This window comes from Eublepharis macularius, chromosome 8 (assembly GCF_028583425.1).
Source record: "Eublepharis macularius isolate TG4126 chromosome 8, MPM_Emac_v1.0, whole genome shotgun sequence".
Classification (NCBI taxonomy): domain Eukaryota; kingdom Metazoa; phylum Chordata; class Lepidosauria; order Squamata; family Eublepharidae; genus Eublepharis; species Eublepharis macularius.
The window spans coordinates 80,847,211-80,873,565 of record NC_072797.1 but is presented as its reverse complement, the minus strand read 5'-3'; the positions used below and the strand labels follow the sequence as shown (position 1 = coordinate 80,873,565).

The 26,355-nt window shown below is 41.2% G+C and overlaps 1 long non-coding RNA gene across 1 annotated transcript; it reads left to right on the top strand.

Annotated features, from left to right (window-relative positions):
• Positions 1-1,763: 1,763 nt before the first annotated feature.
• Positions 1,764-4,617, top strand: LOC129335219 (uncharacterized). Its single transcript, XR_008597575.1, has 4 exons — positions 1,764-1,856; positions 1,994-2,232; positions 3,281-3,376; positions 4,129-4,617. It is a non-coding gene; the product is annotated as an uncharacterized LOC129335219 (long non-coding RNA).
• The last annotated feature ends 21,738 nt before the right edge of the window (positions 4,618-26,355 follow it).

Here is a 26,355-nt window from a genome sequence, read left to right as displayed (position 1 = left end):
TTCATTGTTTTCAAGTCTCCTCAGCCAGGGGAAGACTGCTTGGATCCCCACCAGCTAGGATGCCATCAGATTGGCTTTTAGGATCAGGCCTCTGTAGCATTTTTGAAACAAGAAAACCCCATTTTTAAAATAGCAGCTCCTCCACATGGCAGTCTCAGGGACACTGTCACTTCTAGTTGAGACCTTAACCCACGATCAGTCAGTAATGTTTAGAAAGAAGAGTAGAAGCTTGTCCTAAAGGTGAGGTGACAACTCAAGTCTAACCAGGACACTATGAGAAATAGTGCACAGCACTCGTGTAAAAGTTGAACAGGTCCTTCAACTTTATGACTTTCTTATTATCTTTTTTAAAATCTGCTGATTGCTTAAGGCAGGTGCTTTATGCATGAGGTTTGAGGTTTCCAGATTACTCGATCTTTGTTTTGTAACTCTGTGAGGAAATTCAATAAATACATAGTAATTAAAAAAGTGATTATAATTTATAAGATTCTGAAAACTTGCTTGCCAACCTGTTCATGAAAGGCCACACTTCCCACACTTTAACACCTGTCAATTCCTAATCTCATCCCAATGTGATGCTTCCCTCTTAGATAGACCAAGCAATAGTTGATTTAAAGTTCAGGACAGAAATATAGAATAAAAGCTATCTGAATGGTGATGGGAAAAGCAAATAGACTTTGTTTTCAAGAAGACAAATATCTTGGGGCCAAACTAAACATTTGTTTAATCCCAAGATTTTTTTTAAAAAAGAAGAAGCTTAAAGCATCTGTGGGGAAGGAGGGACAGGATGCGGTCTTATGGCAGCAGTGCTACGACTGAGTGATATTTAACTCTTTCTTCATGTTGTTTTCTTGATAAAAATCATTCCCTAACCTGGGGGGGGGGTCACAGTGCAGATCTCTCCCCCCACACCGCCCTCCAGTATATCTAATAGTAACTTGAGGAGGCAGGGCTGGATTTCTGTTAGGAAAATAATACAAGGGAAAGAGTTTCTTTCTCCCAGCACTGCTGCTACGCTGAGTCAGTTTAGGTGGTTGCAAGTTGCTTTTAAACTTTAAAAAGGGCACTGAGAGATCATCAGCGCTCTGCCATTTTAAGAGTAGGTTTTTGTTTTGTTTTTTTACAAAACATAGGCATCTGAGTTTTAAAATGCTGCAATCAATATAATTGTCAGTACCATCATTTCTTTAAAAAAAAGATAATTTTAAGCATAGGCCATATTTCAAAACTGCCATTGGCAAGGTGTTTTGCTAGGATTCCAAGTGCTCTAGTGAATGCTCCCTGTTTTTTAACATAGAGAAACTGAGTTGCAGATGATTGTGCAACTGGGTTCAGCTCCCACTCAGGTGAATGGAAAGGTTTAATGATGTCTTCAAGGTCATACCAGTAGAGAGTGGCAGAGCCTGCTTTCAATCCCATGTTGCTGGCTGTCTCCCAGCTTCATGCTAAGTCAAACAGATGGCATTGCCCTTCTTGCAAACACAGCAGTGCCTTGTTCGATGTATAGGTGTATATTTCCATCAACTTGTCAAGAGAACAAAAACAGTATTCATAAAAAAGAGACATAAAGTATGTACAAAGGGTGATATTTCATCAACAAAAGCCGGTCCAGTTACATACCATATCTATTGTACGTCTTTCCAGCCTGCATTGCAACAATTATGTGGTTATTAAGAAAAGAACTGGGCACTCTCAAGGTTTCTGCATTCAATTATATCCACAGAAAAAACTGCCATAATGTCTTTTATTAGAACCAACGAAAATATCACAACACAAGGTGAAGCTTTTGAGCTCTCCAGCTTTTGATGGATGTTGACAACTAAAAGAACAGAGGAAGCAGAAAAACCATATTCCAGGTCATGCATTTAAAACCTCTTGTCTACTATGGGTATAGTATGTACTAGAGATTAAGGATATGCACTAAAAAAAAAGTGTATCAGTTTTGAATCTGGAATTTCTGAATAAGCTCTGTTCCATATTTGTTTTTTTCCAGGTGGTGTGTTGCTGGTTATATCTAATCCATTTGGAATCTTTTCGTAATTATGACTTTTGGCCCTGTTTTTTTCAATGAGAACTTCAAGGCTCTTTGGGGCAGCTGTTTTTGCAGTTAATGGCACCAAAAACACAGTCCCCCCCCCTTTAAACCATCAACCCACCAACTTTGAGCACACTCAACAATGGAGTTTGGTGTTTATGCATCCCGAAGAATGTTTGGGAAGGTGTCAAGGTTAGGTGAGTGTTGGGCAGCTTCACATATGCACACTGTTCTTTTCAGGAAGGGTTGGGGAAACAAGATTCTGGGGCAGCTGTTTTCACACTTAACCAAAAACCACATCAACCATTAGTTACCCTTCCTTTTAACCACTGATCCACCACGTTTTTCCTCAAGCAAAATACACAACAGACCTCAAAGGCAAGTACCAACAGGTGATAGTGGGGTAGTGGCGGTGGCCAGCACACCAACCAGCACAGTGACATTTTTTAAAAATCCTGCTTTATGTTCATGTCTTTATTTTTCTAAGTGATGATGATAGTGACAATAAATTACTTATCTTTGCATCCTGCTGTTGCTGCCAGGCTTCCTTCTGCTTTGCATCCTAGAATGGGGAGTGAAACTGAATCCTTCCTTGACTCTCAGCATTCCACTGCAAAACAGTGTTCTCGCAAGTCTCCATCGCCCAAGTGCAGGCAGGCAGATAGCATGATTGTCTGAACCCCTCCCTCCACAAGCTAAACAGACCTGTGGTTTTTCTATAAGTTTTCCTTTTTCCTGTGGGGAGGCAGAATTATTTTTGAAAGGGACGAATAGGCCAATGGCTTACAGGGGGCTTAAGCTTTATGTGGTGAATTTGTTTTTAGATAATGTTTTGGTGGATGCTAGATGGGGGAGGGGGAATCCTAAATAGGTATACTCAGAACATTCAATACTGCTTCCTCCCAGAGAAGCGTCTTAAGGATTGTAGCCTATGACTGCAGTCTTCCTGGGCTTTTATCAAGTTTGATTGATTGGTTGATTGATTGATTGGTTGATTGATTGATTGACCGACCATCCAAGTGCCCTGATGGGAATGGGGGGACAGATCAGTGCCCACGTAGTGCCACAAAAAAGAAAACAAGATGCACAGTCCCCCTTCTGAATGTTTGCAAAACTGATAGGCATGGGGGGGGTCTCTCCTTGTGAGGACTCATCCAACTAACAGAGAGACAATGCCGTTGCCTGGGTAGTGTAAAAAAATGCTGTACTCATGCACATTGTACAGTTCTCCCTTCCTGTCAACAGTTACATAAGGGCTCGCTGCTTTCTCCTTGGGATCTGATTTGTTGTTGAGTAAAACAAGATGCTGCCGGCCTAATTCTTGGCTGCTGCTGCTACGTGGTAAGAAACAAAATGAAATACACAAACTTTTTGGTGGGAGGGTACTGTTATAACTTGGTTTCCCAGATTTGGGGGGGAGGGGTGTCACCATTCCAGATGCCACTTTTAACAAAATAAAACAGCAAATTCTGGGTGTATTTGTTTCATTTTGCACACCCCTACTAGAGATTTTATTTGATTAGAAGTAAAAAGGACAAAATTACAGCCTCCATTTGAAAATGTATGTATTTATTTACTTCATTTATTCCCTCTGCCTTTCTATCCAAGGGAGGCTCAAAGTAGCTTACATTGATCTCTGCTTCTCCATTTTATCCTTACAACAACAATTTGAGGTAGGTTGGGCTGAGAGTATGCAACTTACTCAAGATTACGCAACAAGTTCCCATGGCAGAGTGACAGCTCAAACTCAGAGCCAAACTACAAGTGACGCCTGACACAGGTTGGACACTTGTCAGCTTCCCTCAACTTTTGATGGGAAATGTAGGCAGCTTGGTGGAATGTTGGACAAGTGACAGTTGAAAAGTCCATTGGACAGCAGTCAGAGAGCAAAGCTGCAAGACCAGGATGCCTACATTTCCCATCAGAACTTGAGGGAAGCTGACAAGTGTCCAACCTGTGTCAAGCGTCACTTGTAGTTTGGCTCTCAGTTCTCCCAGATCCTAATCTGACACTCTAACCACTACCCCATGCTGGTTCTCAAGTATAAAAACTGTTAACGGATTTAACATCTTTTGGTCTTTTATATATTTTAGCATGGAGGATGTTGTTGTTTCCTTCTTCCTTAAATGGAGTGGAACAGAAGAAACCAAAAGCAATGGCTAATTGCACGTGAACCAATCCTAGAATTTTTACATCAGAAATACTCCATGATAAGAAATTGGAACAAGATTCTACTTTGCAGTATGTTTCACAAAACACATATGCCTTTGTGGCACATTGATACCTTTAATAGGGGGGAAAGTATGCACAAACTGAAAGTAGAGGCAACTATTTATTCCATGTCCATAAATAATTTTTAAAAACACACAGAAGAATGGCAGATTGTTAATGTACAGGTTTCATTCTATAAATATAAAATATGGAAACACAAAATCAGAAATTCAGATGGGAATAATTTTGTAAGCATCCCATGTAATGAAACACATAGTAAAACAGTAGCAGATACAATGTCTCAGTCTATATGCAAGGGACAGGATTTGTTGTTATGCTATCGGTTGAAGGATATCCTTAATGTTTTTGGATAATTTCTCGTGAATGTTGCAGATTTTGTTTTTTTTAAAAAATATGCTGTGTATACAAATTCCATAAATAAAGGAGGTGAAAATAAAACGGGAAGAAACTTTCCTGTGGAGACATTATCACTTGCTTGCATGCTACTCATCGTGCTTCTCTTTTGCACCGAACAGCAAACGCTTCCCAGCTTTTTCAGAACAAAATAAAATAACATCACGAGTCATTTCAACATTCACACTTAGAGTCTTATCACAAGATTTCTCTGAGACAAAGGCAATTTTTCACCAAGATTAAGTTCAGTTAAGCCGATCTAGCAGGAGCAAATGATTTCGTCATAGGCCACTCTGTGCTTTTCATCCAAAGCTTAAGGATCATTTGCACAGAAAAATGCCAGGCAGATCTTACTGCACCAAGTGGTCACTTACTGATTTACTATTTATTTTAGTAACCAAAGATTTATCCCACTGGGATCATTAAAGCACTTCTCTTCTATTACTGAGACTGGAGTTGGGTGATATCTGCATGCGTCCCTTTCACTTGAGGGACTGGATTTGCTGTTATGGTGCATCTGATTCCTGCAATGTGCACAAAGGAAGTGCTTCAGTCTGTGCCAATTCCTCCCTGCACCAAGTCAGTACCCCAGCCCACATGAGCAACAGGATTATTATGGGATCAGTTCAGGATATCGTTCATATCATTCATATGGCTGTGTGATATGATTGTCAGCTATGCGTATTCCATATTATACTGCAATTGCATTTGATACTGGAACTTGTCACAGCAGAATCCAGGATCTTGAAAGTCTCAGCTTTCAGTTTTGAAAAGGAAAGTTTCTATTCATGCAAAGATATACAGACTTGAAAATGTGCGGGCAATAGGGTTACCAGATGCCTGCTGGGGGCAGGGGATCTCCCGTTCCCACCCTGCACCCCCTGTCCCCACTTACCTGGCCGGTGGGAGAAAAGACACAGCTTGCCCTGTGCTCCACAGTGGACTGACTTGTGCCCCAAACAGGCTGCATTGGGATCATTTGGGGCCTAAATTGGCTAGTTATAAAGCACAGGAGCTCACCAGGGCCCTCCCGGCAGCAGTTCCGTGCTTCGCAGTGAACCGAATTGGGCCCATTTGCGGCTGAAATCAGACTGTTATGGAGACAGGAGCATTCCAGGGCCCATCATGCCACCCCAGTAGCACTCCCACACTCGTCAGCAGGCCGATTTTGGCCCCAAAATGGCTGAAATCAGCCCACTGCTGAGTGTGGGAGCACACCCAGGGGTGGCACAAGGCCTGTGCGATGATATCACTTCCCAGAAGTGATGTCATCATGCAACCTGGCAGCACATGCACACTTTGCGTCTGCAAGGACCTCTAAACAGGTGAGTGCCAGGTGTCCTGCCTCCCGCCCAGATGGTAAGGGGACCCAGCAACCCTAGTGGGCAATGGCTGTCATTTCTCAACAGCCAGAGGTAGAATTGAACAGAATGACTAGAGGATAGGATTTCTGAATCCAGAAATGCTCTTTTTATTTTTATTTTAAAAATTTGACTTAATTTATACCCCAACTTTCTCCCCTGTGGGAATACAAAGCAGTTTACATAATTCTTCTCTCCTCCAATTTATCTGCACAACAACCCTGTGAAGTAGATTAGGCTGAGTATGCCCAAGGTGATCCAGCAAGCTTTCATGGTAGAGTGGAGATCTGAACCTTGGTCTCCGAGATCTTAGTCTAGCATACTAACCATTACGCCCCACGTTGGCTTACATTGATTCTGCTTCAGCTAATAATGGAAGGTAAATCTGCAAAATAAACCAATTTTATTTTTAATTTATTCATGTCATAGAATTAAATGTTCCTTTATATAGGATTTAATTGCATATATTTTTTAAAAAATCCCATTTGTATCTACCCTTCTTCCAATGAGCATAGGGCAGCATATATGGTGCTCATATTTATGAAGTCAGTTAAGTGTTACCCAAGGATACCCAATGAGTTTCATGTCTGAGCAGGAATTTGCATCCAGAACTTCCAAGCCCAGCAAAAATACTTCATCCATTACACCACAATGTTTATTCTGTAAAAATAAATGTCTTTACAATTTTAGGACAGAATATATATATTGCTCACATGGTACAAAACTACAGTATGGTCCATATTCTTATTATCAAATCTATGCTGAAATTACCATAAGAAATGGAGCCAAATATCTGCAACAACTTAATTGCTCTACAGTATTAGGATTATAGCCTATAACTGAGGCATAGGAGACAACAGAAAAATGTCAGATTATGTGGCTAGAGTTGTACACTAATTCTTGGGGCAATGCAGGAAATGTGGAAGAAGGTGCCTTCCACATATGTGCCTTCCCCCAAAAGAATGAGTTTTTCAGCTTGTCCGTGGGAGAGGCTGGATAAGAGCTGGAATGATTCAGGCTTCCTCTGCTTCTGTAATCTGGTGACAACTCAAGTGGTGTATATGTGAATGATAACTGGAACAAGCAAAACATCTCTTCACTCATTTAGTGTTCCTCTGAACCCTTTCCAACCATACAAATATTTTCCCGGATATTAGTTTTTTCCTTTGCTCATGTTTATCTAATATATTATAGACACACCTAATTCTCCCACCCGAAAAGTGTTTCAGCAGGAATTACCTGTGTACATAAATCAGCCCTGCCCCTTGTCTTAGCATTTGTGTGCAAGATGGCTAAAGACAGTGATACTGAAAATTCTCTTTAATTTCCCTAGACTGTTGGAGTTCCCTCAACAGAACAATCCCCAGATCCAACCTTTCCCATACGTGTCTCTATTGGTTTTAGTAGAACTGCTTGAAATAGATCACCTGATCCATACTAAATTTAATCCCTATTTCTCATGTTGCAGAAGCACCATAAAAAAAAAAAAAGGAGTCACGGAAAAAAACAGGGGAAAAAGCATGAATGTGCCATGCCCGTGAACACCTTACTATGCAAGAAGATATACATCTAGTAAAAACAAATAATGTCTTATATCATAAAGTCTTCAGTCTCTTATATGCATTATCCATACATAATGACTGCCAAAATGGTATACAACAATACTCAGAGGCCAGCACATATGGGCCGTTTCCACATGGCTTACCTTGTTCCAGAAAACAGCGAAATCTCACGCAAAATTGCACAAGACGATGCTGTTATTGTGTCTTCTCGTGCAATAACAGCATCTTCTCACGCGATTTCACATAACAGCGTCTTCCGCGAGATTTTGCGTGAGATTTCGCTGTTTTCCAGAACAAGGTAAGCCGTGTGGAAACGCCATAGTCAGCCAATAAACAATAACAATGTAGGTCACAAGCTTACAGCAATAGAATGAAATACAACACTAAAGTGCGAAATGCTCATATACAATAGGTAAAAGTAGTCCCCTGTGCAAGCACCGAGTCATTACTAACCCATGGGGGGATGTCGCATCACGATGTTTTCTTGGCAGACTTTTTATGGGGTGGTTTGCCATTGCCTTCGCCAGTTATCTACACTTTACCTCCAGGAAACTGGGTACTCATTTTACCGACCTCGGAAGGATGTAAGGCTGAGTCAATCTTGAGCCGGCTACCTGAACTCGGCTTCCGCCAGGATCGAACTCAGGTAATGAGCAGAGCTTGGACTACAGTACCACAGCTTACCACTCTGTGCCACAGGGATATACAATAAATATCAATAAATAACAGTAAGAAAGTGACCAGTGCTTATAGATGTAAAGTGACAATGCCTCAAGTCACAAGTATATTTCAAAGGTACAAATTTCGCCATATGTACAAAATTCATAAGGAAATGTCTATTCAGTCCAAAAGAGGGGATATTACTTCAAAATAGAAGTGTAACTGCCAACGGGGATACTAGCATTCACATCCCATTTCTGTTATCCTTCTTTCAGGCAGTTACCACAAATAGAAGTTACAATTCAGGATAAAGAACATCCCCAATACATCTCAGGCATACTCAAGCATACAATTCAGGCACAGACCAGAGAGATCTCCTCGCTTTGGAAAAGTAGCTCCTGGTGATGTCAAGTTATGGCCTTCTTAGTCATATCTCTGCTATCGACTCCCTAGGCACTATTTTTATTAGCATAAACAAAATTTTGATGAAGACTGTAGTATGGAAAGCTCTCAATCAGTATTCATCAGAAACTCAATCAGTTTCAGTATTCATGCAAGATTTCTTTATTCCACTAGAAGAAGTGGTTTTAATTAGATAGTTGTAGCCTTGGAAGCAGAGCAGTAACCAGCTAATTTTGCATCTGAGGCAAGAATATAAAATTGTGCCCCTATACTTTCATAGTAATTGTTTTGGTAAATAGGTAAATTACAACGAACAAGAATAATAATAACACAACATCTGCATACACAATAAACTAATATAAAAGTGAGTATTTATTATTTAAAAATATTTTAAAATTATTTATTTAAAACATTTTTATGCCACTTTTCCAACCAAAGCATCTCCAAAACATTTGAACATTAAAACATTTAAGCATTAAAACAACAACAAGATATATAAAAATTCCTGGAGTAGAACGAATAATAACAGTTATTTGGGGTATACCAAATGAAACAAAAATGTCTTTGCCTGCTGATGGATGTCGCCAATAGGGGAAGAGAGATGAATCTCCCTGTGGAGGGAGTTCCAGAGTTTTGGTGCCACAACCAAGAAGGTTCTTTGTGAGGTTGCCACCTGTCTAGCCTCAGATGCTGGGGACACCTGAAGCAGGCCTTCTGAAGATCACCACAGTGGACACATAGATTCATATGGCAGAAGGCAATCCTTAAGTTATGTTGGTCTCAAGCTGAATAAGGCTTTAAATTTCAATACCAGCACCTTGAATTGAACCTGGAGGCAAACTTGGAGCCAGTATAAATTAAGGTTGCCAAGAAGCTGGTTTCCCCCCATACAAACTGTTTTTTTGCCAGATTTTCCAGGCGAAACAAAGTTGAAATATCAGACACCTGCAAATGAGCATGGGGTGCACCTGGGCAAGCAAGCAGGCTGGCCTACTATGTACCCAGGGCACAGCCGGCCCACTCGCTTTCCTGGCCTGCTGTACAGTGCGCATCCCCACTCACCCAACTGCCTATCGTGCACTCAGGAAGTGGCCAGCCCACTTGCCTTCTGTTCTGAGAACTTGTTCTTTGAGGCAAGCCGGGCTATCCCTGGTGGACTGAAACAGGAAACAGACACTCTGTTCCTTATAACCTGAAAGCTTCTCCTACCAGAGAAGCACAGAACAAATCACCTCATAATCTTTTATACTTTTTACATTAAAAAGAGCAGGAAGATGGAACCAAAAGAAACGTTGCAGCACAACTATCTCCTTCTATTAGGGTTATATTAGGGTTGCTAGGTCCCCTTACCCTCCTGGTGGGAGTGGGGAAGACATAGCACTCACTTTTCTTTTTTTTTTGCTCCTTGTGCACGTGCATGCTCCTGGGCCTGCATGATGACATCACTTCTGGGGATCCTTACCTTAGAAGGGAGAATTAACAGTTGTCTCAATGTTGCTATGACATTCCCGCCTCTTCTTTCCCACTTCTTTGTCCTTAAACAACAGAAATGGCACCAGAGGCATTTTTAAAATTCAAAAATAATTATTTATTTTAGAGGGGAAAGTTCAGGTGAAATTAGGGGTTGAAAATGCCTGAGGTAATTCAACATAGAAATCTCTAAGGTAACAGTACATACACAGACTTTAGCTCTTATGCTCTTCACAAAGGCTTCAAGTCTTGCATTTTGAGGCTTTTGTTCCCATTTTCCCCAATCTAGTACACTTTCTTTTAGGATTCTCTTTCTCCTTGCTTTAAAAAATGCAGCTCATGGGAGTTGCCAATACACCCTTGGGCCTGGCAAAGGTGACCTGCTCACTTCAAGCTTATGGCTCCACTCCCACCTGGACCTTAGTCAGATTTCCCAGAACACTTCTCAGCTTGCTGTGCGAGAACCAGGTTCTGGCAGGCACTTCTAGAAGCTCATTACTGGCAATTTCATTACATCACTGGCAAGCACCCTGGCCTCAGGTAAGTTCTCTCCTTTCCTCTCTGTGGTCCTTTTGGCCTCCACTGGGGGACCTGCCCCCCTACCCTCTTTCTATAGTTTTGCATTGGCCCAGAAAACAGCCTGTCCCTTTAAGAAGAATGGGGTGAAAGCCCTTTAGCTTGAGTATAGGGAGGAACTTAGTTGAGATCCAGAGACAAGCAGGCAAGAAGGCTAAGGCTGATTAATGAGAGAGATGACAGCCTGCAAGCCCAGAACTGGTAGTAAGTTCAATAAGGCTTTTGTTTTATTTACTTTTACTTTAACAGAGGCAAGCAGCAAGGAGCTGAGCTTGGTGGGGCACTGCCCCTTTTGCCCTAATGAAATTGCCACCCCTTTCTGGTTAGTTCAGTTCCAGTTTATAGAAATTCACTACCCTTTTCCTAATGGCATGGCAGCTTGGGATAATAGATGCACATTTTATATATTTTTTCAGTGCTCCTCAGCTTCTGTGCACCCCAGTCAAGTGCCTCACTTGCCTCACTTTTGTTACGGTTTTTCTTGGAAGGGTTAAAAGCTCAAGGAAGAGGTAATCAATCTCCCTTTATAGTGCCATGTTCACTGACCTCTGCTTGTATTTTGTTAGCATAGCTTTTTCACTATTGCTGAATTTTTAATAGCTCTTCATTTCACCTCCCTTCAAACTTAGCATTAAACATTCTCAGGGGTGGATTTAGTTAAAAGTCATGGCCTGTATATGTGTGCGTGCACGCACATGGACACACACACATTTTCTCCTTTTGTTCAGCCGACCTGAAATGAAAGGGCCCCTCCCCCCATTAGTAGAGGGTATATTTAATCTCTGTGAATAGCTGCCTGGGTGTATTTCACTCGGCAACATACACTCCATTGTGTGTCCTGTAATGAAATCACAGTGCTGATATTTAGAAAGTTGATACAGCAGAATAGGAAGGCCATTGATTCTCATCCAAGAAGAAAGTCAACAAGATGCATTTTCTTCAAATGTTTATGAATTAATTAAAACAACTCAAGATTCTTTGAAGTTGGAAAGATGTTGTTCTCTAGCTGGGGACAAACATCTTGAATCCAAAAAGACTATTTGCTCAGCTAACCTAGGGCAGGTTAAACTGGCTGCACAAGCACTGAGACTACCAACCACCTTGCTAATCAACTTCTTTGTAGGGGGTCAAGAGGAACAAGTGCTTTCTCACTGAAGTTGAGAATATCTGAATTTGAAAAGAACAAGGCTCACTGTCCATGTAGATTCCATGTTACCAGGATGAGATCACTGCCCAACGAAGGATGAAGTGGGCAGCTTATTGTAAATCATGGAGTGTCTCTCAATCTGTGAGAAATTCATGTAACAAGTTTGATGGTTTCCACCACCCATACAGAAATTGCACAGAGTTTGAGGGTGGGAATACTTAGTTGTAATCTAATTAACTAATTCAAACTAAACTTCACACTCTCTGGCACTGGAATCCTAAAGACAGCTAAACTTTTCATAGTGGCCAAAATAAATCATCACAGATTATTTGATAATGCCATGTTTTACATTATATCAGCCATGGAAATTCAGCCTTGAGAAAAGCGGATTGAAAAATTCATATTTCTTTGAAATATTTAATAAATCTATGAAACATTCCTATCTATTTTAGCCCCTGTTTACAAGTTCAGAAATAAGATCTTCTGGTCTTTTCTAGTAATCGTTCTTTGTATATTAGTCTTTAAAATCTTCTGGATAATTGAATGAATTTGTATCCAAAAATTTTTAGCTTTAAAGTGGCTGAGATTTCACAATGTAATACCCAGGTCAGCAGGACATTTTCCCTCCTGTCCATGGAGAATGAATGGAAGCAGTGGGCAAAAATGCCCACTGATGCATTGCCAGTGGATGTAGCTGGAAATTTCCCCCCTTCCCATCTTTTAGCTTGATGCACACCCTCATTTGCATACCCATGCTCTTCCAGGACTGCCTCGCCACATACTCTCCCTCTTGGATCTGGAATGATCAGGATGTTGGAGCTGTTTGTTCATAAAGCACAGAGATCAAGTACCTTGTACAGTAAGCACAAAAGCTAGTAGATAGCTGCAAAACAGTCTAGATCTGGAAGTCATTTGGCACATTTGCTATACAAACAAAATACTCTGAGGATAAGCTTGCTGGATTTGCTACCTTTGAATATATAAGTTTTTATGGTGAACTCATTCATGTCGAAAAGCATCCCTAATTACACCCTTTTAAATCTACTGAAATCAATAGGCTTAAAAGGTGTAACTCGTCAATGCTAATCAACCAAAAATCTTTAATGCTAGGCAGATGTAATTTTCAGACCTGGCCACAATCTATCACAGAGAAGTAATGTACTGTGTGGAAATCTAGGATAAAAGCGTTAAAACTAAAAGCAAAAATCAATAGAAACCGCAGGAAACCATTAGTGTCAGAGCAAAAGGTTGGTTGACTTTGCTGCAAAGCCAATGACTTCATTCAAAGAGGAGGAGGACCATGTGTGGGATCATAAACAGCAAGCAAGGAGCATATATGTATGTATGTATGTGGCAATATGCTGCTGCTTTTGTCTCTCAAGAATGGGAGACAAAAGGTTAAAGCACAAAGTTTGTCTGTGTCACCAAGGATCTTATTTAGGCACTCTCGCTGTCATTTCAGCGTACAGGCATGCATTGTTCTCTCAACTCAGGAATGCCCTTTGTGCCGCATGCCTTGACTGCTGGCATGTCTGCACCACAGAATTGCAATGAACATGAATTATTGGAGCAGAGGGGCAGAAAGGGCTATGCAAATATGAACGTTTCTCAGCAATGTTTCAAAGCATCCCTTACCACCCAGTCTAAACAGTATACGACTAAAAGCACAACCTAGACCGCCAAGCACCTTTTGCCCCCTCCTGTCATAGATGGTATTGTGTTTCAGAAGAACAATTAATTTTTCAAAGTGTATGTAGTGTCATGGGCAGGGTATAGGATCAAGCAGGTGTTCCTACATTGGAGGATTTTTAACAAAAGCAGGAAATACAGGATTTTAATTGTTACCATTGACTCCTTCCATTACTACACACCTTTCACAAAAAAATGTTAGAAACTACCCTTTGAAATACTCTTTGTGTTTTAAGTATTCAGCATGCAAGCCACATTAAGGATGGGAGTGTTTAATTTCTTCTCTCTTTTTTGATATTAATCTTACAAGTGAAAACTGAGTAGGCTAGATCCTAAGAAACATGAGTAGACCTCCCTTTGCAGAACATACCTTTCCTGCCCCTGCCTTCCTTCTCAAGTCTCTGCCCCTCCAAAAGCTGATCCTGTGGATCAAGGGCCTATGGGAACTGCATGGAATAGGTGTGTGTGTGTGGGGGGGTATCAACTAAAAGGAGAAATCCATTGAATTGACTTAGCTCCCCTTCCCACAAGGGCTATTTGTTGACCAATCCAATTAAATTTATTTCAAAAACACTGGAGAGCCATATTGGGTCACACAGCAGAGTCTTCTAGAGTGGGCCTAACCTGTCCATACTTGGGTAGCCGTGGAGTGTACGTACAAACAACACCTGTAACTCACTCATTCACTTCCCCAAATACCAGTGTTTTAATCACATAATATGCCAGTAAGCCATTGTGTATCACCACTGGTCCAAATAATGAATGTGGGGGGGGGGCTGAGCAGTAAAAATAATCAGGTTAACTGTTTTCCGTTTTTAATTGTGCTTCATAGGATCAAATATTGTTCCTTTCCTTCCCTGTATTTTGTAGTCTTTAAAGTGAAATTGTGGTATATAGAGCAATTATGTATTTGTTTCGTGATCCTTCAGTATACAAAAATGTGACTTTTAAACTCCTCCCCAGTGTCTAAGAAATCAGTCCTTGCTATTTTTCTCATTGCTATTTGCTGTAGAATCTAGTTGTCTAATCTTTTGTTAAATAATTTCTGAGGCACAAACTGGCAGCTGCTGTTCTGTGTGCCTGACAGAATCTTTTTCAAGGGGGGAAAAAAGCTATCCACTTCTTCCCACATAGATCTCTTCCTTCAAGGACTGTTCTTGGCTTTCTCAGCAGTAATACCTGGCATAGCTTAAACAAAATGCCAGAAATAATGACTATATGAAAAAGGAATTTTTGGTGCCTTCTACCTCCCACTGACGTGTTTCCTATTTCTTTGTCTGCCTAGATATGCAGCAAAAAAGTAGAACGATGTCTTAAATGTCAAAACAGAGGGTTGCCTGAGATTTTCTGACTCATTTCCTACTCCCCTGTCCTAGCATTCTCTCAAAGGATGAATTGTCTAATTAAACATACACAGCCCCAACACAGGTAATCAATGTTTCTAATGCAAAATGGCAATTCGCAGAAGCTCTGACCCCAACCCATAAGTGGGTCCTTCCCAGGTTGTCATTTGATATTCAGCCACTCATTCTTTTCAGAAACCTCCATGCTAAAAATAGTCCTGAGACAATTATGCCTCTATCACTATAACTTTACATCAGGGTAGGAACACTCTCCTTCCTTATTTAACTCCCTGCCAACAAACTTCAAAAAGGAACTGGGAGAGGGGTGGGCTTGCTTTCAAAGGTTTAAAAAGGTTATAGCCTCATTTGAGAGAACACATAGCAAGCGCTTTTATAGGTAACACAACAGCTAGTGATATTTTCCCTTCTACACGAGCTCCCTGCTTATGCATATTAAAAACACGTGCATAAAGGCCAAAATGACTGTGTAAAGGATTGTGGTATAAAAAATAGCTTGCAAAAATAGTTTTGAAAATCTACAATTGCACAGTGCAGCAAGCATTGGAATTATGCACTGCAGTGGTATGTTTGGGGAGGGGTTACATTTATTTCATTATTAAATAGCAGATTTACAGTGCCATCCTATGAACATTTTTTTGGAATGAGTCCCATTGAACAGATCTGAGTAGGATTCCAAGTAGACCTGCTTAGGACTGCTCTCATAGACCTTAATTTTGTTTATTTCCATTATGATAACATAAAATGAAAATAAACAAATATATGAAAACTTTTCTGAAGGTTGACAGTGAATGGAAGGCTCGTTGTTCATAAGACAGCTCTATATGAGCTGGGACACTTGTGCTAACTCTCCAGTTGCCAAAGTCTCCTTGGCAACCAGTTGTGGATTGGGTTGTAAGGTTCAGATGAGTTAAGGGGATGGAGCTCAGTGTAGAAAATTCTGGGTCAAATTCCTGACTTCTCCAATTACAAGAATCACGTAACAGGTGATGTGAAAGATCTCTGTCTGAGACCCTGGAGAGTTGCTGCCTGTCAGAGTAGACAATGCTGGCTGGTCTAAGTCCATATAATTCAGCTTAGTGTGTTCCTCTTAGCATCCTCAGTTAGTAACAGAATACTGAAATTTTGTGTTTCTTCTTCACTTTTGGCTTTTTCATCTCAGCAGTGAACTAGTCAATACTTAAGCTAAGGCTTAAATACACATTATATGCAAATGTGGAACGAGAAAAAGGCACTTAAGAAGGGAATGATTCTTATCAGAGAATTAGAATGTGGAATACCTCCTCCCCACCACCAATTCTACTCTGAAACTCCTCTGAAATAGGGTTGCTAATAGAGCTGGGCATGAAATAGGAAAAAATGAAATGAGCGTTTCGTATTTCGTCACATTCCATGAATCACGAACTTTCATGAAATTGTCCCATTTCATGAAATGATTCGTTAGTTTCGTGATTTGTCAGAACCCAGGGCACTTCAGTGGCCCCCTTCATACCCAGAGATGCCAAACTCGCAGGGAGATTTCAGCAGGCTCTCCTCCACCCACCCTCACCCAACAAGCTAGCAAGAACAAATGCTCTAAATAAGAATATATGCAAAGAAAAGTAAAGGGAAAAAAGAAATTTATAGAAGGCTTTACTGATGGCTGTTTGGTCCAATAATGTTCCGTCTTCTTCTCGGATTTTAATTATCGTTTTCTTCTCTTTTTTCTTTTTTAATTGCCAAGCTAAGTATTTGCCAGGTTTGTTTGCACCTTCGAATGCTTTTTGATTCATTTTTTTTAAGTTCCACTCCAATTCTTTGTTGTTCATTGCCGTCAGTTGCTCCTGCAATATTTTTATATCCTGATATATTCGCTTCTTCCCTGGTGTTTTCTTAAGTTGCATCTCTTTGGCTTTAATTTTTTCCATTATTTCCTTTCTCTTTTCTTCTTTTCTCCTTCTATCTCTTCCATTTAAGTCCATCAGTATTCCTCTTATTACTGCTTTATAAGTGTCCCATACCTTATAAGTTGTTAAGTTTGGGCTTTCCAATGGCAACAAAAGGTCTGCAGACATTCCGGGCCTATGTTGCCTAGGGAATCAATGGACTGGTGCCAGCCTGTCTGGCATCATGAATCATTCACGAATCGAACAAATCAGCCTAAAAATCATGAATTTCATGAAAACCGTGGCCCCATGAAATGTGTTTCACGAAACACGAATCGGCCCAATTAATCACAAAATTTGATTTGTATTTCTATTTGTGCCCATGTCTAGTTGCTAACTGATCTGGAGAAAAATGTCCTATCTCTTTAATAAAGGTTTGTTGGGATGTTATTTACCAGGTAATGACCCCCACTGGGTCGTTATTTACCTCTATGCCATAAACAGCTTCCAGACATTTCCAGACATTAAATCACTATCAAAGGGAGAGGGCATTTATCTGCAGCCCAGTCGGCACCCCTGTTCTTGATTATATTGTATTCACTTGCACTGTGTAATGTGCCTTGGGTCTCAGTGAGAAAGGCAAACTGTTAACAACAGCAACAACAACAATAATAAAAATCATCTGGCTTCTGCTCTGTATTTGTTGTCCACATAGTGTATCATTTCAGAAAATAAAGAGAGCTCATGAGGCCATCTTTCCTCTGCCTTGAAGCAAGCATCTTCTAGTAAACCAGACACAATACCTAATTTAGAAAGCTATATTTACAATACACAAGATATATATTTTAAGGTACTCCAGGCAATCTTGGCTTCGGAGCAGCTTCCTGGCTAAGTTTTGATATTTAAGCAGATAACATAAAGTTTAGCAGATGCTCTTTTATGCTGTGTACTAGTACCATGTACTCTACAAACTTGTTATCTGATAACATATAGCAAACCTGCTTAATTCACAAATGAATCCTGATTACAAGTCCACATATCTTTGTTTTCATGCCCTTTAAGAAAAAAAAATAAGTGGGCCTCATTTCTCTAATTAATTCATTTGAGCAGACACATTGATCCTGTATCTGTCAGCCCTCTTTAAATTAGCAACAACCATCCATAATAGGCTGTCAGAAATTTTCACAGACAAATGACAGAACGAAGCTGTAATCTCTTCCTCTCACTTTCTGTGTAACACTAATGCAGAGGAATTAGAGCTATGACTCTGTATTAAGTCTAATGCAACACAGACTGGATTTTGTCCTACAGAGAAGGTACATTTCCATGTGGAAAAGGGCTGTAAATCCTGTTTGGGCATGTTTATACCTGAATTAGTTTAAGCCTACATTTCATTTCTGACACAAACATGATTTAATTTTTCTGATATGCAACAGCTGTGAAAGAAATCAGACTTAGCGCAGCAACATTACAACCAGAAATGACCTTAATTTCTATCCAGTAGCTATGGCAGCAACAAAAAGGACATTTTGTGCAATGAGCAAAGGGTGGAGCTTAGCCTTGCCTTCCCATGATTGGGTAGCACAGCAAGTTCAGGCTTGAAGGAAAAGATGGATAATTTCTCTGAGGCTGTTTCCTATGACTGTGACAGGACTATAAAGTTCTTATGATGTCAGAGTATAGGAAACACACCAAGGTGTGCCCAGATCACTGCCCAAGTTAGGGAACAGAAAGTAGAAAGGCCCATAATGAAATCTACCAGCACCCCCCCCCACACACACACACACCAATTCCCCTCAATTTAGCCCCTCCTACTGGTCTCCATTAGCTCTGTTGCTACAGAATGCAGTAAAAATTGTTCATATAACTTTGGTGTTATTGGGATCTCATGCCTTTTTCAGTTCAGACCAAAAATGGTCCCTTCTATTTTTGCTTAACTGCACTGAGAGAAATGAAAGCCAGTCTAGATGTGACAATGGGAGTTTCTAGATGGAGCTCCCAGCCATTAAAAAAAAAGTCATGGACAGGCTTGATTCAGGATGAGTCTGTGGCCCAAGAAGGGCACCATTTTTGCAATCTGAAATATCGCCACATTTTCCCCAACTGAAAAACGTACAGATATTGTTACAGGCACCTATATGCTTTTACACACAGGGTGTCAGACAGTGGCTTGCTAAAAGTTGCAATCCAGACTACCTCTTGCAATTAGACATGAATCCATTGATTTCAAAAGATTTACTGAATATAAACAACCATTATAGTCCACTATCCAAGATAGTGGACTATACAATGTCCACTATCCACAATGTCCACAAGATACAATGATACAAGATATCCAATGTCCACAAGATACAATGATCTTGGCTGATACATGAATATTGTTACAAATGACATCTAGAGGGGGCCCTTCCGGAACCTCATCTGGTGGCTCTTGAGATTGATCAGGCGGTGGCATCACTGGTTCCTGCTGATCATCAGCCGGCAAAAGCGGTTGCTCATCCTGAGGGGGTACCTGGTCCGCTGCTGGATGTAATCCAGGTAAGATCCTCTGGAGGGCTGCCACCCCTCGACCAATCGAAACTCTAGTGCGTTCCCCAACTTCTTGCGGGGGCTCCTCTCCTGGGCCTCCTACAACTAATACTGACAGCAAGTGAACTGCATGTGCTAAACTCTCCTCCATGCTGCTGATTCTCTCTTCCAATCTTTGTACATGTCTTGGGGCTGAGGTATCGACATCCTCCTCAGGTAATTCCTGGAGCAGTTCAGTTGGAAGTTGTGTAGTTTCTATATATTCCAGATAGGAGGCAGCTGCTCGTGGCCAAGGCCGAATCTCTCCCATTCCAGTGGCCCCGGTACCTTCTCCTTCCTCCGATATGCCAGCCAGGATTCCTTTTATTAGCCCCATTATTGTTGAAATTCCAGCATCCACCGCTAAAGTTCAGCTTTGTAATTGCTGCCAACTTTGATCGCTCAACTCGCGTTGCCCCATCCACGGGGTGACTTCCGCGTAGTCCCAACTCATCAGATCGCGGCGGGAAGTTTCCCACACCTGGGTACTTTCAGAACCTCTTAGGTCCCACTCTATTTGGTTGGATTCTCTGTTCCAGTAATACCACGGTTGACTACTGAATCTCTCCACTGACGAACCGACAACTCTTTTCCCATCCATTTGCGATCTGGAAAACACCGTACTCGTTCTCCTCTCCCTCCTCTCTCTCGGCCTCGAACCCCACTGCCTCGGTGTAGGCAACAATATCAGGGGTTCCGCCGTCGCCCTTGGTCGAGCTCCCGCTCTGTCGGGTGCGAGGGTATACACCGTTGTACGGCTTGTCTCCGTTCCCCCCCCGAACGGGTTGATTAGTGGGTTCCAGTCCTTCCGAGTTGGAGGCATAAGGATCAAACAAAGGGTCCCTGTTGGACGCAGCCTTGGTATCCGTCTCCTCCGGCTTAGGCATTGGAACAGATGTGATTCGTAACAAAATGTCAGACAGTGGCTTACTAAAAGTTGAATCCAGACTACCTCTTGCAATTAGACATGAGTCCATTGGTTTCAAAAGATTTACTGAATATAAACAACCATTATAGTCCACTATCCAAGATACTAAGATCTTGGCTGATACAGAAGTATTGTTACGAATGACAGGCAAAAGCAAAGGTACAGAATAGCAATCCCCTGTAGGTCCCATCCTCCCCCACAGTTCTCAAAACAAACGGTCCGAGGGTGAGAAAACAAAAGCTTCCCAAGGCTGGAAAAGTTGTAGACATAACATTCTTCTTTTCTCTGTGATGTTCCGGTGAACTGCTTGCCACCTGCAACAGAAGCACTTAAAATACTGACAAGATTAAAATGGAGTCTTTTTGGTTTGAAAACATATAAAACATAGTCAGAACCTGACAGCCAGGTTCAACCGAGGCAGGAGGTGGGCCAACTGGCGAGCCCAGTGAAGATGGTAGAATGCTGACCTTGCCACTGTGGACACCTGCTTATCCAAGAAAAGTAAAGTATCCAGCTAAATCACTCCAAGCTCTTTATGTAATCCATCAAAGATAACTAGACCCCATCAAGATAACGTCTGAATGTTTCTGTGTCGGTTGGAGGGATCATGGTAGAGATTTATGGCTTCTTGTATGAGGTCTTTTCACACAATATAGAGTACACAGGTGGGGTCCAGGGTTCTCCACTGACGAACCAACAACTCTTTCCCCATCCATTTGCGATCTGGAAAACACCGTACTAGCTCTCCTCTCCCTTATCTCTCTTAGCCTCGAACCCCACTGCCTCGGTGTAGGCAACGATATCAGGGGTTCCGCCGTCACCCTTGGTCGAGCTCCCGCTCTGTCGGGTGCGAGGGTATACACCGTTGTACGGCTTGTCTCCGTTCCCCCCCGAACGGGTTGATTAGTGGGTTCCAGTCATTCCGAGTTGGAGGCATAAGGATCAAACAAAGGGTCCCTGTTGGATGCGGCCTTGGTATCCGTCTCCTCCGGCTTAGGCATTGGAACAGATGTGATTCGTAACAAAATGTCAGACAGTGGCTTGCTAAAAGTTGCAATCCAGACTACCTCTTGCAATTAGACATGAGTCCATTGATTTCAAAAGATTTACTGAATATAAACAACCATTATAGTCCACTATCCAAGATACAATGATCTTGGCTGATACATGAATATTGTTACGAATGACAGGCAAAAGCAATGGTACAGAATAGCAATCCCCTGTAGGCCCCATCCTCCCCCACAGTTCTCAAAACAAACGGCCCGAGGGTGAGAAAGTGAAAGCTTCCCAAGGCTGGAAAAGTTGTAGACATAACATTCCTCTTCTCTCTGTGATGTTCCGGTGAACTGCTTGCCACCTGCAACAGAAGCACTTAAAATACTGACAAGATTAAAATGGAGTCTCTTTGGTTTGAAGACATATAAAACATAGTCAGAACCTGACACAGGGCCAATAGCAACTTTTTGCAAAAGACAGAATATATGATGCGATTGTCCACTGGGGAGAAGAGCAGTGGGGGAGGCTCTCTCTCTCTCTCTCCCTCTCTCTCTCCCTCTGTCTCTCTCTCTCTCAAAAATCCACCCTGAATTTCCTGGCTCCTGTTACGTTCTCGACCCCCACCCCGAGCTCCCAGAGGAAAACCTGAGCTGGAGCTTTTTGCAAGAGAGAGAATCTCTCCCATCACTCTTCTCCCAGTGGAGAATCACATCGAATGGCTGTTCTTTGTAAGACTACTCCACCCAGGGAACCTCGTAGGACCTGACATGTGAAGAACACATGACTGGCATCTCGTGTACTTTGGCTCTTTGAGGCAGCTGGAATCCTTTGGGTGGGGCAAATTGGGTTGCCAACATGGGGAAAAAGTCCTTCAGTAGAGGCTTAATGGGATGTTATTTACCAGATGAAGTTATTTACCTCCATGTCAGAAAAACTTCAGCTGCCCATTTCCAAACACTAAGCCTCTATTAAAGAGACAGGACATTTCTCCAGGCCTGTTGACAGCCCTAGCTTGAATGGATTATCCCATTTCATACCACAGAATATTTTCTCCCTGCAAACAGAAAACAAGCACAGCAAGCAAAAGGGGGGAGGGGGTAAACACTCTACTTTCTATTTACATTGAGGATTTTTTTAATGCAAAGGAGCATTCAAAGGTAGAATCTACTATCTGCAATATGAAGTGGTTCATTCCAGTTTACCATCTCAAAAATTTACTTCCACATTTTGTTGTGAAAGTCCAACACATCAGTCTAAACAAGGAAAAAATCCACCAGAAACAATTACTAGTAGTGCTAGTTATATTAATTAAAGTGCCAGTGCTAATTGTTTAAAGCCTATACAAAAATATCTGGTACATTTATAAATACAGTAGCAGTGCAATACAACACCCCGAAAAACTCCAGTAGCCGTCTGAAGGGATAAACACCCTTGAAGGGATAAACTGTCCAACACTAATCCTACAAAAGAAAGAAGAAAAAAAGAACAAATAACCCATTAATGAATGGGACTTTAAATTGTTGTACTTACCTGGATGCAACCTTCCTTCATTTGGCAGCTGGAACCTGTATTGAAAACAGAAAAAATACTTTATAGTTTATAGTTGTATGAAATGCTTATTGTACTGCACTGCTATTGTATTTATAAATGTATCAGATATTTTTGTATAGGATTTTAACAATTACTATTTATTCAATTGTAGAGCATTGGCACTTTAATTAATATAACTAGCACTACTAGTTATTGATTCCAGTGGATTTTTTCCCCTTGTTTGGACTATTTTGTCATACCGGAATAGCCTTCTTGATTGTTTAAAGTCCAACATACCACCTAAAAAGGAAAAAAAAATACAAAAATGGTACAAATTGTTATTTATGGTAACCTTCTTGTGCATAGAGGATAAATAGAAGGTATGGATAATTATAAGGATTTTTCTTGTTTAATAGCACAGGATTATAAGTGGAACAAATTTATTTATTAGATTACATTTGAGCACAAAAGCTTTAGAATTGTTCACAACTTTTTCTTCTGTGCCTCAGATGATGATGATGATGATGATGATGATTTATTGTCTGCCTTTTTCACTGAGATCCAAGGTGAATTACAACCGTATGAGTGAAAATACAATATAATCAACAACTAGGACATTTACTGAGCAAAGTACAATGATAAATAACAGTTAGGACATTCAGGGAAACAGATGCAATAGGGAATGGTAGCAGGAAATTTTAAAATGATCATAAAGCTGGGCATAGAGATAAAATCTATCTGAAACAAAGCATAACTAAACTCCATGGCATGTTAGCAGTGTGGAAACTCTCCAGTAGCCACATATCTACATCAGCAGACAGTACCTACCTAGCATTCATCTTTCTGAGCTTTTTTCCATGACGCAAGTGTTTTATGCACGAAGCCAGTAAATCAGTATTTGATCCGTTCGAAATGGAGTCGGCATGCTGTCCTGCATTCTGCACCGTCAGAAGCAGCTTCAAGTTGGAGTCTGGGTGTAATTTTACACATATCGAATACCTCGTTTGAATGAATCAATGTAGTGGCATGTTTTCCAGGGGTTTGGGTTTTTGTATTCGCGATTGTGTAGTTTCGTTGCTACGCTACTTCCACAGACCCTTCCTCATGGCCCTCAGCTGTGTGCTAGTGGCGGCGGCGGCAGCAGCAGCAAATTTCTTTTGGGGGACTGCAGAAGGGAAGGGGATGGAATATTGACAGAAGAAAGCTGAGGGGAAGGGGAAAGCAGGAAGAATCTAGAGAAACAGCTGCGCTTCAGGGTTTGCACTTTGAATAAGCTGCTGAAGACGCAAATCCTTCTTCCAGGCACAAGCCCCCCTCCTCACCCCTGACTCGAAGGTGTCCTGGGAGAGAGCAGCAGCAGCCCACCCCAGAATGGTCTTTGGGTGCCCTTGCGTCCAGCAGGCTTCTGCCTGGAAGAAAGAAGAAGAAAAAAGGGGGGCTCAAAAGCAGAACTGGAGTATTTGATTCTGCACTGATAGAACCCGAAATGCTCGCGGCATGCCATTGGCTTTAAAAAAAAATCGGGGAATGAGCACAGGTGGAAAAACCGGTTTAAACTGGTCAAACCCCATTTCTGCTTCCCATGACCCCCCAACACATGCAGAACTCTGGAGAACATGGGAAGCAGAACTGATTCAGAGACTCTATAAAGTGACCATGCATAAAACACTACAGTCCTGTAGAATAGTCCTGTATCTGGGTAGAAAGACCTCCTGAATAATCCAGTTTTGCATAATTTGTAGAAATCTAGGAGAGTGGGAGCTTTCCTGATCACCTCAGGTAGGCCATTCCATAAGGAGGACGTATTTCCAGTAAATACATTTAGAATTTATTAAAAGTTTCATATCAGATTTAGTGAAAGGCTTCAAAACTTAAGTTTATTATATATAGATACGTACTGTTTTTATGTGGACTCGGTTTTTAAACACTGGATTTCAATGAATATCTTCCAATATTTTGCTTTCATTGTTTTTATTTTGTAAACAGCCTCAGGCAGTTTCCTGGAGAAATGGCATAGAAATTCTCTAAACCAACTAGTATGCAACTTTTATGGAATAAATGCTGTCAGAGGAATTACTCAGAATTTAGAGACATGCAGCCAAACATCAAACCAGTCACTCTCCTGCCTCTAAGGAAAGCCCACAAGAGTAAAATACTTATCATTCTTTGTAGATGAGTGGGTGGGTGGAATGTGACGTATATGGGAAATCCTATCTTTAAGACAAAGGAGAGAAAGGAAAGGGAGAGGCTTAGTGACTCCTTAAGGACTTGGCCAGTAGGGTGTGTATTCTAAATATAGCTGATGAATCATGGAACTCTGGAAGATGGCCTTCCTTAAAATTACTGTACAATAGTCTTATTATGTCAGTAGGACTATTCCAAAGTAATTGCTTTGACTGGCAGTCTTACAACTTAAATTTATGTTTTGGGGAGCATGTTACAGTGGTTTTAAGATACCACATATCTGATTAAGTGTGGTCAAGGTTTTAACCTCACAGTTCACATGAACACATTTGGACACTTGAAGCTGCCTTAACTTGAGCTATACCATTGTTCTATCAAGATTAATATTGTTTACTCGGTCTGGCAGCTGTTCTCCAGGGTCTCAGGTAGAGACATAGGCTTTGCTACATGATCCCTTTAATTGGAAATGCCAGTGATTGAAACTGGGACCTTCGGCACAAGCAGAGGCTCTACTACTACTCTACTGCTCTTCCTAAATAGCAGGATCTTGATCATCAACATTCCACTTTCAAAGAATCATAAAATCATAGAATCATAGGGTTGGAAGGGACCTCTAGGGTCATCTAGTCCAGCTCCCTGCACAGTGCAGGAAATTCACAACTACCTCCCAGCACCCCCCAGTGACCCCTGCTCCATGCCCAGAAGATGAAAAAAGACAAGCACCCTTGAAATGGATACAAGCAAGGGAGTGAACAACACAACCAAGGGCTAAAGCAACAACTTACCAATTTATACTAGAAAGAATTCAGGTCACAATCTAAGTTCTAAAGCACTTCACAGTCTTCTCTCAAAAGGTTGTACCAGGCCCTTTTTTCTTTAATAGGCTTGTTTGTAGGTTGTACCTATTACATTGTTTCTTTCTAGTATAAATTGGTAAATTGTTGCTTTATCCCTTAGTTGTGTTGTTCACTTCCTTGCTTGTTTCCATGCCCAGAAGATGGCAAAACACCTCCAGGATCCCTAACCAAACTGGCCTGGGGAAAATTGCTTCCTGATCCCAAAGCAGGGTCACAAAAAGCACAGCTGTTACAGTCAGCAGCACCTCTATAGTTGTCCAGGGCCTTGGGCTGCCCCCAAACTCACCACCTTTATTTGACTCTAAATACATTTTTAAGCAAAAAATATAGTTACTATACTTCAGTTAATCACAATATCAAAACCAGCTCCTATTAGCAGTTAGCTGTTGCTCAAAACAAATATTAGCAAAGGAAATAAGTATCCTGAATCCTGAAATGAACAAATAAGATAACTTAATTTGACTCTACTATCACAGGACATCCACCTCCCCATATAGAAAATTCTACTATATGAAAAGCTAAGCATATTCAAGCCAACT